This window comes from Triticum aestivum, chromosome 2B (assembly GCF_018294505.1).
Source record: "Triticum aestivum cultivar Chinese Spring chromosome 2B, IWGSC CS RefSeq v2.1, whole genome shotgun sequence".
In the NCBI taxonomy this organism is placed as follows: Eukaryota; Viridiplantae; Streptophyta; class Magnoliopsida; order Poales; family Poaceae; genus Triticum; species Triticum aestivum.
Genome location: NC_057798.1, coordinates 631,122,448 through 631,138,909, shown reverse-complemented (window position 1 = coordinate 631,138,909; position 16,462 = coordinate 631,122,448).

The following is a 16,462-nucleotide window of genomic DNA, read 5'->3' as shown; positions in this document are numbered from 1 at the left end:
GTGGAGGCCCTGAGGGCGGAACTTTCTCAAGTCAAGGAACAAGCTCGGGTTAACAATGCTGCTGCAATAAAGGCGGCCGAAGAATTGAGAGCCGAACAGGCTACTCATCGCCGAAGTGAGGAAAAGATAGCCGAAATGGCTGGGGAGTTAAAAAATGCCACCGACCGGTACGCACTCCTCGAAAAGGAGAATAAGGCTAGTTCGGCCGAGATGGACAAGGCACTTAATGCCGCCAAGGAGATGCGGACCGAGATCCACAGTATGCGGGAGGAGCTCCAACAGGCCGACAAAATCATGGCTGGGGGCTCATACTTACTGCGGATGAAGTTCTAGGATCCGAAGTATGCTCCCCTGGCGGGGCGCTTGAGTCCTGCAGATGCATATGAGGACTTGGCGAATAGTACAACTGATGCTGTCAAGTTCTTCGAGGGTCAAGGTGATGAAGAAGTGGAGAAGCTTTTCTGGTCGCAGTTCAATGCTACCACTCGACCGCTGCCGCTGAATGAGAAGGTGGCTGCTATGGCGGAGCTCCACAGGCTGTCCGGGCTTGCAATGCGGTCTATGATAGACCATCTTTGGTCGAAGGGGCCTAAGCCGGACAACTATTTTGGTTTGGTGCAGCAATTCCTTGGAGCCGTGTCTCGGATTGAGGCCATGAGGAGGTCGACGTGCATAGAGGGTGCGCGGATGGCTCTAGCCCACGTTAAAGCCAATTGGACGAATATGGAGGCCACTTTAATAGCAACCCAGGATCCGGCGGGAGGCCAATATCCGGCCGAGCACTACTTGGCGCAGGTCATAGAAGGTGCCCGCCTAATAGAGGCGTAGTGCTCAAAGAATGTATTGTTCGAGTGAGAAGTCGAACCATTGTAAAAAACAATGTTTTATTTTGAATACAAGGCTATATTTATACTTCTTTGCCTGAAAATATGATTGTGTCCCCTGTACGGCCGTTTTTATATGTATAGGTAGTCCGAAAGATAGCAGTCGTTGGCTTCAGCCCCCACGCATACAATGCGGGGGTGTTCACGAAAAATATATGCGCAATCACTCTTGATCCAATGTCTTGGTCCGTTAAGGAGGTGATTGCACGCCGAACTAGGCAACCGGACTATATAGCTTTAACACTTTCCCTTAGCCATGGGAGTCTAATGGTGGGGCTACTATGTAGCCCCTGGTACATGAGCGTGCATTCGAATATGGGTGTGTGTGTACATGGCCGGGAAACGGCCCTTCGTTAATGCGGAGAAATCTTTAGAGATTCCGGTGAGTCTTCAAGTGGTTGAACAGTCTCTCGTTGTATCATGACAGTCAGTTTTCGGCTTTCTCTACTGAGGTGCTCATCCGAAATAACCAGGGCACAATCGCAGTAGTTCTCCTTTGGCCTGCCTTAGCCGATAATAGTGAAACATAAGGCGGCAAACCCACGAGCCGGGAAAACCCAACATTTGACCAAAGACATGATTCGGAGCTGATGCATATAAGGCCAAACTCATGACGCTGAACACTCCCGAAGGTGTTCGGGCTTTATAATAGAAGATGGGCTCGAGAATGCCCATTCATTATGAACCCTGTATTTCTAGGCGAAATTCTAACAACGACACTATCCTCTGTGGGTATGGAACCTAGGGGATGGTTGAAACAACAAGAGGCAATAGAAAAGATTTACACAGGGGCTTAATCTAAAAAGAAACCTGTTGAACGGGGCCCTACTGCACGTCTGCACCTTTGTCTCTGTTGTGTCGTATCCTGGAAGGGTATCGTGCGAATGTTGTCTGTGGAAAAAGGAAAACTCATAGGAGCGATGGATAGTAAAGGTGTAAGATGTTGGTCTGCCAAGAAGGTTAGGCCAAATGTGGGGCTGTATTAAAAATTTATAGCCCCTGGTTTTCAATATGGGGGTACATATACGGTGCCCTGGTTGAACCGGGCTACCGGACTCGTCTAACCGTGTCTGTGGTCTGATGACCAGGCATGTATGTGATATTTGAAGGCCGCTTACAGTCCGGCCGCGAGGGCCGTCTCGTGTTCCTCTGCGTGTGAAAATCACTCTATGATTCCGCTAACGGTGATGACACCACGTGGACCGGGCATCTTGAGTGTAAGGTAGCCATAATGCGGCAATGCGTTAAAGCGGGTGAAGGCCGTTCTTCCAATCAATGCATGATAGCCGCTTTGGAAGGGTGCGATGGTGAAGAGCAGTTCTTCGCTTCTGGAGTTGTCGGGGGAACCGAATGTTACTTCCAGCACGACGAAGCCCCTGCCGTATGTTTCAACGCCTGGTATCACCCCTTCAAAGGTGGTGTTGCATTGGCTAATTCTGGATGGGTTTATCCCCATTCTGCGGACAGTGTCCTTGTATATAAAATTGAGACTATTGCCGCCGTCCATGAGGACGCGGGTGAGACGGTATCCGTCTATTATTGGGTCGAGCACCAAGGCCTGTGATCCTCCATGCCGAATACTAGTTCGGCCGTCCATGTGATCGAAAGTGATTGGACGAGACATCCAGTAGTCAGATATGGCTACGGTGGGCTTTTCATCGTGCGCGTCTCTGAGCGCGCGTTCTTGCCTTCTTGTGGATGTGTGAGTCGCGTGGATCATGTTTACTGTTTTAACCTCTGGAGGGAATTTTTTCTGCCCCCAAGTGTTCGGCTAGCGAGGTTCGTCCTCGTCTTCACTTGGTGTTTCCCTCCCTTTGTGTTCGGCATTTAATTTGCCGGCCTGCCTGAAGACCCAGAACTCTCTATGGGTGTGGTTCGCAAGTTTCTTCGGGGTGCCATGAATTTGGCATAGTCTGTCCAGAACTCTGTTCAGGCCGGACGGTCCCTCTTTGCTGCCTTTAAATGGCTTATTTTGCTGATCAGGTCGAGAGCCCCTGAATCCGGCATTGACCGTCGTGTTATCCAGACTCTCTTCCTTGTTTTGGCGTTTGTTTTTATTACGCTGTGGCTTCCCGTTGCCATCCCTTATTTCAGATGTGCTGGGGTCGCCAGTGCCTTTACGGGCCAGCCAGCTATCTTCACCCGCGCAAAAGCGGGTCATAAGGCTTGTTAAGGCTGCCATTGTCCTTGGCTTTTCTTGGTCGAGGTGTCGGGCGAGCCATTCGTCACGAATGTTGTGTTTGAATGCCGCTAAGGCTTCGGTGTCCGGACAATCGAAAATTTGATTCTACTTAGTGGGGAATCTGTTCCAAAGCTTGCGGGCGGACTCTACGAGCTGTTGGATTATGTGACTTAGGCCGTCTGCATCCGGAGGCCAGACATAAGTCCCTTGAAAATTGGCCCTGAAAGCATCTTTGAGTTCCTCCCAACTCCTAATTGAGTTTTCGGTGAGGCTTTTCAACCAGTGTCTAGCTGGTCCCTTCAATTTTAAGGGAAGGTATTTGATGGCGTGGAGGTCATCTCCATGAGCCATGTGGATATGCAGGATAAAATACTCAATCCAGACCCCTGGGTCTGTTGTGCCGTCGTATGCTTCTATGTTCACAGGTTTGAAGCCTTGTGGGAATTCATGGTCCAGTACTTCTTCGGTGAAGCACAGGGGGTTAGCAGCCCCTCTGTATCTGGATGTGCTATGGCATGCAGTCGGTTGTTGCCGTGTCTGGAGATTATTCCGAACTGGTGTTTGGCTTGTATGAGTGTTTGGGTGACCATAGTCCCTCACTGGGGTGTGTCTCTTAGATCCATAGATGGACCTGGCTGCACCGGCTTTCTTATCCAGATGCTCATGTAGATCCTGCGCGGCGTGTGTGAACGTTCTGTTGCGGTTGTGGAGTGGTACGTCTGGTCTCCCGGTCATGTTATTTTTTGGTGGAACGACCTTGTCGTCGAATTCTGGCAGTAGCTTGCGCTTCGGATAGCTTTTCGTATGGCGATCGTCGCCATATCTTTCTTCAATGTCTAGCACTTTATTCCATCTGTGACTTAGCTTTTCTTGTGCGGCTTTGAGCCGTTGCTTCTACTTTTTTAGACTTCTTGTGGTGGCCATAAGCTTTCTATGGAGGTTGTCTCATTCCACTTGTTCGTACGGGATGATGAATGCATTGTCGTCCGAACTGTCTTCCTGTTCTGGGGCGGTTTCATGAGCTCATCCCTCCGGATCATGGTGATCGGATATTTGTTCCAAATTTGGTTTGGTGTGACCTGCCTCATCCTGCTCCATCGCTGGGTCCATGTGGTCGTTACTGCCTTCTGGTATGTCAACCCTTCTGTCGCTATTGTCGCTGTTTTTACTGTTGCTGGACTTTGAGCGACGCCTGCGCCGCCGTTTTGGCTTTTGTCCGGGTGTTTTATCTTCCGGATTATCGCTGTCGTCCTTCATGGGTGTATCTACCATGTATATGTCGTGTGACAAGGTAGTAGTCCCGCGCCCAGAGATTCTGAAGCTTCTCCTGCATCGTCGACCATACCGTCGATGTCTTCGGAGTCAAAGTTAAGAACGTCGGTTAAATCATCGATCGTAGCAATGAAGTGGGTGGTGGGTGGGCAGCGAATTTCTTCGTCGCCTGCTTCCCACTCAAGCCGAACATAGTTCGGCCCAGAGCCTCCTGACAAAGAGAGAGACTTCAATGAGTTCAGCATGTCGTCAAAGGGCGAGTGCTGGAAGATGTCCGCAGTGGTAAACTCCATTACCGGAGCCCAACCTGGTTTGGCTGGCTCGAGGGTATGCGGACCGGAACCAACGGCCGGATACGAGTCCGGGGGTTCGGGGTTACAGGCCTCCGCAGAAATGAGACCTGTGTTGAGTGTGCGGCCTACGGGGCGGGGTCCACCCCTCCGTCCTTGGGAAACGCAATCTGCTCCGGATTTAGATCCGGGGCTACTCCAGGGATGATGTCCTGAGCATTATCTGACAGCAGGTCTAGGTCGTGCTCGCCGTGACTGTCCGGCGCTCCTGGCATAGGGCCGAGTCCGTCGGAGATCAAATCTCCATGAACATCCACCGTGTAGTTCAAGTTTCCGAACCTGATCTGGTGGCCAGGGGCGTAGCTGTCGATCTGCTCTAGATGACCTAGCGAATTGGCCCACAGTGCGAAGCCGCCGAACACAAAGATCTGTCCGGGGAGAAAAGTCTCAGCCTGGACTGTGTTGTTGACGATTGAAGACGCCATCAAGCCTTGAAGCCACGACACAGAGGAACTCTCAATGAAAGCACCAATGTCGGTGTCAAAACCGGCAGATCTCGGGTAGGGGGTCCCGATCTGTGCGCCTTAGGCTGATGGTAACAGGAAGCAAGGGACACAATGTTTACCCAGGTTCGGGCCCTCTCGATGGAGGTAAAACCCTACTTCCTGCTTGATTAATATTGAAGATATGAGTAGTACAAGAGTAGATCTACCACGAGATTGTATATGCTAAACCCTAAGAGCTAGCCTATAATGGTATGATTGTAATTGTGATCGGCCTTCTAAGGACCATGCTCTCCAGTTTATATAGACACCGGAGAGCTAGGGTTTACATGGAGTCGGTTACAAGGAAGGAAACATAATATCCGGATCACCAAGCTTGTCTTCCACGCAAAGGAGAGTCCCATCCGGACACGAGCCGAAGTCTTGAGTCTTGTATATTGACGCTTCTATAGTCCGGACGATGTGTACAGTCCGGCCGTCCAGATACCCCCTTATCCAGGACACCCTCACTCGGCAAGGGTCTTGCCGTGGCGCGTAGTCGTCCCCGGCAAGGACCTTGCTGGGGGTCTTGTGGGCTTCCTCGGCAAGAACCCTGCTGAGGGTTGTTGCCTTCCAATCCTCATTTGATCTTGAATATTCTTTGTCATCACAAAGATCTGGATGCCACCACGGAGGTGCCTCCCGAGCCCTGTCCCAATGTGTTTGCTTAGCGTTGGTGGGCTCGAAGGTGGCTCGCTCCGTTGGTGCAGGTGAGTTGCCCCGGCAAGGGTCTTGCCAGGGTTGCTGAGGCTGCCCCGGCAAAGGTCCTTGCCGGGGAAACTTGCTTCGCCCATCCGATCTCTGCGGCCTTGGTCCTTGCCGTTGCTTTATTTGTCTTGTGCCTTCGGCTTCTCTCTGGCTTCCCTCTCCCGCCCTGTTATGCGTGGCCGTGGCGGGTGTCGGTGTCAAAACCGGCGGATCTCCGATAGGGGGTCCCGAACTGTCCGTCTAAGGCTAATGGTAACAGGAGACTGGGGACACGATGTTTACCCAGGTTCGGGCCCTCTTGATGGAGGTAATACCCTACTTCCTGCTTGATTGATCTTGATGATATGAGTATTACAAGAGTTGATCTACCACGAGATCATAGAGGCTAAACCCTAGAAGCTAGCCTATGGTATTATTGTTCTTGTCCCACGGACTAAACCCTCCGGTTTATATAGTGTGACGCCCCGAGACCGATGCTCCAATTGCCTCCCATTTATTTTAGTTGTTGCTGTGTGTTTATTGCATGTGGCACTGTCATAATTGTTTTGCATATTTCTTTTCCCTATGATTGTTGCCATGATCATGTTGAGTGCCTTGTCATTTTTGCTTCTTGCATCATGTTCATCTTATATTATATTGCATTGCACCATCCTTGCTTTGTTCTATGCTTCATGATGTGATTGTTCCTATGTCATTGTTGTTGCATTTGCATCATGAGCATCATGCCTTGGTTTGCATCTTGAAGTCTTGTTGTGTGATCTCGTGTGAAATCCCCTCTTCTTATCTCCACCTCATTCATGCAACATACACATACCAGCAACCATTCATCAAGTTCACCCAAGTTTCTATTCCATCCAAACTTCTCCTTTCTTCTTTATCACATTTATTTTCATGTGACATTTCCCCTATCCAGAAAATGTTCATTCTTTTCCTGATGCTAGCTCACCATGACTACACCCTCTCTGCCAATTATCAGCTCATTTGAAGATGTTTAGGTTGGGTTCAAAAATGGCTCAAGTTTGAATTTAATTCAAACTTGGATTATTTTTCTACCTCTAAAAAAGTCCAACTCAATTTTATCAAATACTACATAATTCCTAGACTCCAGGGGTATATTCATTTCTTCCTCATACCTCTCCTTTTCCTCTGTGCTTTTGCTCTTTTATTCTGTTTGAAGAAATAAAAGAAGGCAGAAGCAGTAGGAGCAGCAGCAACCCAGCAGCCGCAGCCGAGCTCAGAGCTCCCACGCAGCCCACCCTGGCCCAACTCTGTTCACGGCCACCTGCCCCGTTGCGTCGCCGTCTCTGTTCCAGACACAGAGCGCTCGCGCTCGCGCCGTGAGCTTCACGGACGCCGAGGTCGTGCCGTCTTCTCCCCTCCTTTTAAGCCAGCAGCCACGCCCTAGGGTTTCCCCTTCTCCCTCTCGATTTCCTTCGCCGCCGCCACCCAGGAGGGCAGCTCCTCCACGCCCCATCTCCTCCCTGCAGCCATCATGGCCGGCCCAAGCAAGAGCTCAAACCGGAGTAGGAGCATCGCCGGCCTCCCCTTCGTCGACCCCGAGAACCGCAGCGACTCCCCGACTCTGTTCTGACGCTGATCCGAGCCCGAGGACGCCTTCCCCGACGTCCTCTTCGTCCTCTGCTTCGTCTTCTTCACGAACAACAAGCCCACCAGAGTTCCTCGCCTCCTCTCCGTCGCTATTTTGAATCCCCGACCGCATCCTCATGTCAAAGGTATACTAGGTATACCCAACTCCATCTCTGATCTTGTTGATCGCGATTTGATCACCGGAGTCGTTGCTAGGTCCTTGCCATCTTCGTGTTCTCAGTGCTCCGACGAGTTCTGAATTTTGTGGTGTAGTTGCTGTAGTCGCCGTGGTTCCTCGCGCTTTGCCCCGCTCTGGATCCTCTCTCGCTCACGCCGCCTCGTCATGCCACTCCCTGCTCCACCCTCTTTGTTCGCGCTCGCACACGCAAGACTGAAGCGCTGCACGCACAGCAGCCGCGGAACACCACCCGCGCGGCTTCGGTCCACATCTTCTCCATGTTTGAGACGGTCTCCTGCTCGGTCCCGGACACCCGCACGCATGGCTGCACCCTCACAGGGCACACACCCACACACGCACCTCCCACCACGCTTCCCTCGCCAGTTTCCGCACCCCCGCCGGTGATCCGCTGCACCTGCAGCCGCTGGTTGCTCCCGTCGCCGGCAAGCATCACCGGGCATCCATGGCCATAGCCGTGGCCATGCCTCGCCACAGCTCCTACCCTCGCCCAACTGAGCCAACACCTGCACGCGCGCATCCATGCCCCATTCCCCCAGCCCGCCGCTCCTCTCCATCGAGAGCCGTCGCCTCCTACCTCGTCAACGCCAGCTCCGTTGATCTCTGTGCAGCCATGGCCAAGGTTCAGCCTTCTGTTACTCGCTCAAGAAGAGCCATGCGCACTCCTTGTCACAAGCACACGTTCAGCGTAGTGGTCAGCGATTCCTCTGCATACCAGCTGCTCCTGGGTTCGAGTCCCAGGCACCCCGTTTTTCTTTTCTTTTTGCACACACGCACACTTGGGCCCGATTCCACTTTGGGCCTATGCATGTCTTTTTCCTGCCTGTGGATTTAGTTATTTTCCAGTGCATGCATATTTCAGGAAATGCCATCATTTCGAATTGTGCATAGCTAAATACCCATGCATCCAAATAGATCATGTCATATATGTAAAATGCTCAGAAAATTGTGTAGATTAATAATATGCCATTTCCATCTATGTTAAAAATGTTTAACATGCTGTTTGTGTTTATTTTGCACTAATGCCATATTAAAATGATTTATTTCATAACTAGATAACCGTAGCTCGGATTTAAATAAATTATATATGTAAATGGGGTAGAAAATGCCTAGTTTAACATGGTCACTTTGTTTTACTGTTTAACAACTCTAAAATTGTGTTTAGGGCAGAACAGTACCAAATCTAAAATATGGACATGAGGTTTTTCCGGAATTGTTGTTTGTTGTTTCCGACCTAATTTAAATTGCCTAGCTAGGTAGTTTTTTATTATGTTTCACCTCTTTCCATGTTTAACAACATTTAATATTGTTGTGTACCTAAATGAGAGAGAACTAAATAATTGATGTGGTGTTTCGTCAATATGCAACTCGTTGCATATTGAGCTCCACTTAATTTGTAGTATTGTTTGTTGCACTTTGCCATGACATGCCTCATTAAACCGGACATGCATCATACTTGGTTGTGCATCGTGCCATGTTTATGCTTGTGCATTTACCATGTTGTTTGTTTCTTTCCGGTGTTGCTTCTTAGTTCCGGTAATGTTGCGATTGTGAGGATTCGTTCGACTACGTCCGTTCGTCTTCTTCATGGAATCGTTCTTCTTCCTAGCGGGATTTCAGGCAAGATGAACGCTACCCTGGATCTCACTACTATCACTGCTATGCTAGTTGCTTCGTTCTTTCGCTATGCTGGGCTACCTATCACCTGTTTATCAAGCCTCCCATATTGCCATGAACATCTAACCTTTGACACCTTTCCTACGCAAACCGTCGTTTGGCTATGTTACCGCTTTTGCTCAGCCCCTCTTATAGCGTTGCTAGTTGCAGGTGAAGTTGAAGATTGCTCCATGGTGAATAGGTTTTTTTTGGTTGGGATATAACAATATCTCTTATATTATTAATGCATCTATATACTTGGTAAAGGCTGGAAGGCTCGGCCTTTTGCCTGGTGTTTTGTTCCACTCTTGCCGCCCTAGTTTCCGTCATACCGGTGTTATGTTCCCGGATTTTGCGTTCCTTACGCGGTCGGGTGATTTATGGGACCCCCTTGATAGTTCGCTTTGAATAAAACTCCTCCAGCAAGGCCCAACATTGGTTTTACCATTTGCCTCACCACCACCTACTTTTCCCTTGGGAGTCACTCTCTCGAGGGTCATCTTTATTATAGCCCCCCTGGGCCAGTGCTTGTCTAAGTGTTGGTCCGAACCAGAGCCACTTGCAGCGCCACCTCGGGGAAACTCGAGGTCTGGTTTTAGTTGTACGTAGTGTTCATCCGGTGTTGCCCTGAGAACGAGATATGTGCAGCTCCTATCGGGATTGTCGGCGCATCGGGCGGTCTTGCTGGTCTTGTTTTACCATTGTCAAAATGTCTTGTAAACCCGGATTCCGAGTCTGATCGGGTCTTCCTGGGAGAAGGTCTATTCCTTCGTTGATCGCGAGAGCTTGTCATGGGATAAGTTGGGACACCCCTGCAGGGTATAATCTTTCGAAAGCCGTGCCTGCGGTTATAGGCAGATGGGAATTTGTTAATGTCCGATTGTAGATAACTTGACACCAGATCCGAATTAAAACGCATCAACCGCGTGCGTAGCCGTGATGGTCTCTTCTCGGCGGAGTCCGGGAAGTGAACACGGTCTTTGGGTTATGTTTGACGTAAGTAGGAGTTCAGGATCACTTCTTGATCATTGCTAGTTGACGACCGTTCCTCTTGCTCTCTTCTCGCTCTTATTGGCGTATGTTAGCCACCATACTTGCTTAGTCGCTGCTGCAACCTCACCACTTTACCTCTTCCTTTCCTATTAAGCTTTGCTAGTCTTGATACCCATGGTAATGGGATTGCTGAGTCCTCGTGGCTCATAGATTACTACAACAACAGTTGCAGGTACAGGTTGTGCGATGATCATGACGCGAGAGCGATGCTTGCTTGCGTTGAGTTCTTCTTCTGCTTCTTCGATCAGGGGATAGGTTCCAGGTCGGCAGCCTGGGCTAGCAGGGTGGATGTCGTTTGAGTTTCTGTTTGTGTTTCATCCGTAGTCGGATGATGCTCTTATGTATTGTGATGTTGTATTCGTGTGGCATTGTATGCCTTATGTATGTATCCCCATCTATTATGTAATGTTGATGTAATGATATCCACCTTGCAAAAGCGTTTTAATATGCGGGTCTATCCTTGGTGGGACCTTCGAGTTCCTTTTGGATAGGGTCGCATATTGGGCGTGACAAGTTGGTATCAGAGCCTCGACCGACCCTAGGAGCCCCCCTTGATTGATCGTGTAGTTTGGCCGATGTCGAGTCTAGAATAAACTATTTTCAGAGTCTAGTTATATCGGAGAGTAGGAATTCTTTTTAGTCCTCAGCCCCTTCGTCGCTCTGGTGAGGAATCTTGACGCAGGTGTTTTGAATTACTTCTCTTCCCCTTCAAATTTCTCTTTAGGATCATGCAATTGGTTTTTCCGATCGTTGTTCCTCGGCTCTTTTTATCCGGTGCATTTCTCGTCAAGTTGACTCGAGCCTCTTCATCTTTGAGTTCAATCCTCAGTTGTTTTTTCCCACGCGCCCACCCTTCTTCCTCTTGGAACCGGAGTACGTAATCGAGTATCCTTCCTACTCGTGCGAAGTTTTTTTTTGCTCTTCAATAATTTCAACCGGTGTTTTCTCTTCAAGATATTCGTCGGTTCCCCCTCCCAAGTTGCATTTGTTTTCCCGCCCTCCCACCCTCTTCTTCCTGGAGCTTGAACCTCTCTCGACCATCTATTTCATTCATGCGGAGCTTCTTCAGTCTTCCCTCAATTATTTCAATCGGTGAATTCTCGTCTCGGTGGACATTCTTCATCTCTTTTCTTTCCGGTGGATTCAATTCTAATTTTCGGTAGTGATTATATTCTTTCCCTCGGATCAAGTGTTTTCCCTGCTCGTTTGCATCTCGCCATTCAATAATCCCGGAGTTCGTAAGTCATCTCAGGAGATTCGTCTATGTTCCAATTAATTCGAGGTTGTCACCTCATTCAAATATTTCAGTTGTTCCGGTACATCATCTATTTGTTCATAATCCTTTTCAACGGTGTTTTCTCTTCAGTAGGCCCTAACCCACAGGTCTTTTCCAGGATCTTACCTGACTCTTCTAATGCCCCCGGAGTGATTCACAAATTCTTTTCGGAGTCTGACGTAAGAATGAATTTCATCAGTCAGATGCCTTTCCAAGATCGATTTCAAATCATTTCATTGTTGGCTCAACCTCTTCGCTTTTCATTCTCCCGGAGTATCTCAGTAGTTTTGGTGGTGTTTATCGTCGTCATTCTCGGATTTTGAAGACCGAAGAAGAGTTCCTCTTAAATCCTTACCCGTTCTTCCAAAGAGGCATAGTTCAAGCTTGATGCCATCCTCCCATAATTGTTCTCGATTGTGAGAATTCTTTTCTTACCATCCGGAGCATTTCATGAGTTGTTTCCATTTCTTTCCTCCGAAGGCCATCATGTCATAATTTTTCATTCTCAGCGTGTAGCTATCATTCTCCAAATCTTACCGGTGCATAGTTCAAATACCCTCTAATCAGTTCATGATCTCTTCGTTCTCATGTATTTAAATCCCCTCAAGTATCTTCATTCGTTTTCAAATTCTTCCCGGTGAATTGTGCCTTTGCTATGTTCATTTTCAATTCTTACAATGGTTCATTCAATATTTCTCTTCATTCGTCATCGTATCAATTCATTCATTCATTCGTTGTTTCCAAATCCCACCGGTAGTTCCATCAATACCTTCCCAAGTTTACGCTATATCCCTCTTAATCCTTTCTACGAGAATAAGTAATATGCAAAATCCATTGCTTGCTGTCAATTTAATTTGATGAAGGATAAGCATACAATAAATCTTATTCTTATGTCCTTGAGATGATTCAATTCTTTTCTACCGGAGATTGTTCATGATGAAGTAATTCTCGGTTCTAGTGTTTCATCTTTTTCTTTTCCAGAGTTCCAAGTTTTCTCGGTTATATCGTCGCGAAGCTCCATCTAAATCATTACAAGGCCTCACCTTGTGTTTTCAACTTCTTTTTCTTTTCATCATCCTTTTATTATCGGAGTTCTTCATAGAGGCTCTACATGATGGTTCGTCAAGGATTCTTTTCATTCTTCAATTGTTCTTCAAGATTTCTCTTGAATTTATGATCCGCCAAGCTATACTCAAAATTAAACATGGTGCCCAACACATGTTTTTTCTGAGGAGTTCAAGTATTCTTCTTCTTTCATTTCGAAGTGCAATTCTTTCTACCTTATCTTTTGAGATGGTGATATGTCATTCTTGATAATTTCCATTCATGTTTTGTGATTCACATGTTGTCAAGAATGAGGTATTTTAAAGCCATCAATCTCTTCGTTGGAGTTATCTTGGTAAAGATTTCACCTAAAGCCTTCCCTAAGGAATGTTGCTATTATGTTATTCATTCTGTTATTCCAATGATCTATCTTCTATTCTTTCTTTCGGAGACATTGTGATGTTGCTCTTTTCACTCATCATCTCGAATTGTGAGGATCATGTTCTTTTCATGCTTATCCATTTAACCGGAGTGTTGTGTCATCTCTTCAAGTTCTTTTCATCTTATCAAGTTTTGCCTCCTTCCTCAACCGGAGAGCTTTCTGAAATCTTTCTTACCCCTTTTGCCATTCTTTCAATAGTTCCGGAGGTAGTGTGTTGTTGATCTCATCAAGTATCCTCTCATCTTGTAAGTTCATGTTCAATTCCTTCCATTTACAGTCAGAGTGCTGTCCAAATTATATCTTTATTATTCATTCTTATCTCGTTTCAACCAGAGTGGTTTCAATTCCTTCTTGTCCATTAAACTCCTGATTTGTGTCTTTGCAACCTCCAAGGTTCACATGGTGCCCCTTGTTTCTATTCTCTACCGCAGTGCTCTCAATTGTTTTCAATTCTGTTGTCTTCTTTCTTTCAACTTTTCAACCTCTCAAGGTTCTTTGGTTTCACTCTTGGGTCGAAGAAGCAACTTAGTTTTACCGCTTATCTTCCTCTTCCTTTTCCCTCCGGTGCCATCCTAGATCTCGGGATGAGATCCTCTCGTAGTGGTGGAGTGTTGTGACGCCCCGAGACCGATGCTCCAATTGCCTCCCATTTATTTTAGTTGTTTCTGTGTGTTTATTGCATGTGGCACTGTCATAATTGTTTTGCATATTTCTTTTCCCTAGTATTGTTTCCATGATCATGTTGAGTGCCTTGTCATTTTTGCTTCTTGCATCATGTTCATCTTATATTATATTGCATTGCACCATCCTTGCTTTGTTCTATGCTTCATGATGTGATTGTTCCTATGTCATTGTTGTTGCATTTGCATCATGAGCATCATGCCTTGGTTTGCATCTTGAAGTCTTGTTGTGTGATCTCGTGTGAAATCCCCTCTTCTTATCTCCACCTCATTCATGCAACATACACATACCAGCAACCATTCATCAAGTTCACCCAAGTTTCTATTCCATCCAAACTTCTCCTTTCTTCTTTATCACATTTATTTTCATGTGACATTTCCCCTATCCAGAAAATGTTCATTCTTTTCCTGATGCTAGCTCACCATGACTACACCCTCTCTGCCAATTATCAGCTCATTTGAAGATGTTTTGGTTGGGTTCAAAAATGGCTCAAGTTTGAATTTAATTCAAACTTGGATTATTTTTCTACCTCTAAAAAAGTCCAACTCAATTTTATCAAATACTACATAATTCCTAGACTCCAGGGGTATATTCATTTCTTCCTCATACCTCTCCTTTTCCTCTGTGCTTTTGCTCTTTTATTCTGTTTGAAGAAATAAAAGAAGGCAGAAGCAGTAGGAGCAGCAGCAACCCAGCAGCCGCAGCCCGAGCTCAGAGCTCCCACGCAGCCCACCCTGGCCCAACTCTGTTCACGGCCACCTGCCCCGTTGCGTCGCCGTCTCTGTTCCAGACACAGAGCGCTCGCGCTCGCGCCGTGAGCTTCACGGACGCCGAGGTCGTGCCGTCTTCTCCCCTCCTTTTAAGCCAGCAGCCACGCCCTAGGGTTTCCCCTTCTCCCTCTCGATTTCCTTCGCCGCCGCCACCCAGGAGGGCAGCTCCTCCACGCCCCATCTCCTCCCTGCAGCCATCATGGCCGGCCCAAGCAAGAGCTCAAACCGGAGTAGGAGCATCGCCGGCCTCCCCTTCGTCGACCCCGAGAACCGCAGCGCCTCCCCGACTCTGTTCTGACGCCGATCCGAGCCCGAGGACGCCTTCCCCGACGTCCTCTTCGTCCTCTACTTCGTCTTCTTCACGGACAGCAAGCCCACCGGAGTTCCTTGCCTCCTCTCCGTCGCTATTTTGAATCCCCGACCGCATCCTCATGTAAAAGGTATACCAGGTATACCCAACTCCATCTCTAATCTTGTTGATCGCGATTTGATCACCGGAGTCGTTGCTAGGTCCTTGCCATCTTTGTGTTCTCAGTGCTCCGACGAGTTCTGGATTTTGTGGTGTAGTTGCTGTAGTCGTCGTGGTTCCTCGCGCTTCGCCACGCTCTGGATCCTCTCGCTCACGCCGCCTCATCGTGCCACTCCCTGCTCCACCCTCTTTGTTCGCGCTCGCACACGCAAGACCGAAGCGTTGCACGCGCAGCAGCCGCGGAACACCACCCGCGCGGCTTCGGTCGTCATCTTCTCCATGTCCGAGACGGTCTCCTGCTCGTTCCCGGACACCCGCACGCATGGCTGCACCCTCACAGGGCACACACCCACACACACGCCTCCCACCACCGCTTCCCTCGCTAGTTTCCGCACCCCCGCCGGTGATCCGTTGCACCTGCAGCCGGTGGTTGCTCCCGTCCCCGGCAAGCATCACCGGGCATCCATGGCCGTAGCCGTGGCCATGCCTCGCCACAGCTCCTACCCTCGCTCAACTGAGCCAACACCTGCACGCGCGCATCCATGCCCCATTCCCGCAGGCCCGCCGCTCCTCTCCATCGAGAGCCGTCGCCTCCTAGCTCGTCAACGGCAGCTCCGTTGATCTCTGTGCAGCCATGGCCAAGGTTCATCCTTCTGTTACTCACTCAAGAAGAGCCAGGCGCACTCCTTGTCACAAGCACACGTTCAGCATAGTGGTCAGCGATTCCTCTGCATACCAGTTGCTCCTGGGTTCGAGTCCCAGGCACCCCGTTTTTCTTTTCTTTTTGCACACACGCACACTTGGGCCCGATTCCACTTCGGGCCTATGCATGTTTTTTTCCTGCCTGTGGATTTAGTTATTTTCCAGTGCATGCATATTTTAGGAAATGCCATCATTTTGAATTGTGCATAGCTAAATATCCATGCATCCAAATAGATCATGTCATATATGTAAAATGCTCAGAAAATTGTGTAGATTAATAATATGCCATTTTCATCTATGTTAAAACTGTTTAACATGTTGTTTGTGTTTATTTTGCACCAATGCCATATTAAAATGATTTATTTCATAACTAAATAACCGTAGCTCGGATTTAAATAAATTATATATGTAAATGGGGTAGAAAAATGCCTAGTTTAACATGGTCCACTTTGTTTTACTGTTTAACAACTCTAAAATTGTGTTTAGGGCAGAACAGTACCAAATCTAAAATATGGACATGAGGTTTTTCCGGAATTGTTGTTTGTTGTTTCCGACCTCATTTAAATTGCCTAGCGAGGTAGGTTTTTATTATGTTTCACCTCTTGCCATGTTTAACAACATTTAATATTGTTGTCTACCTAAACGAGAGAGAACTAAATAATTGATGTGGTGTTTCGTCAATATGCAATTCGTTGCATATTGATCTCC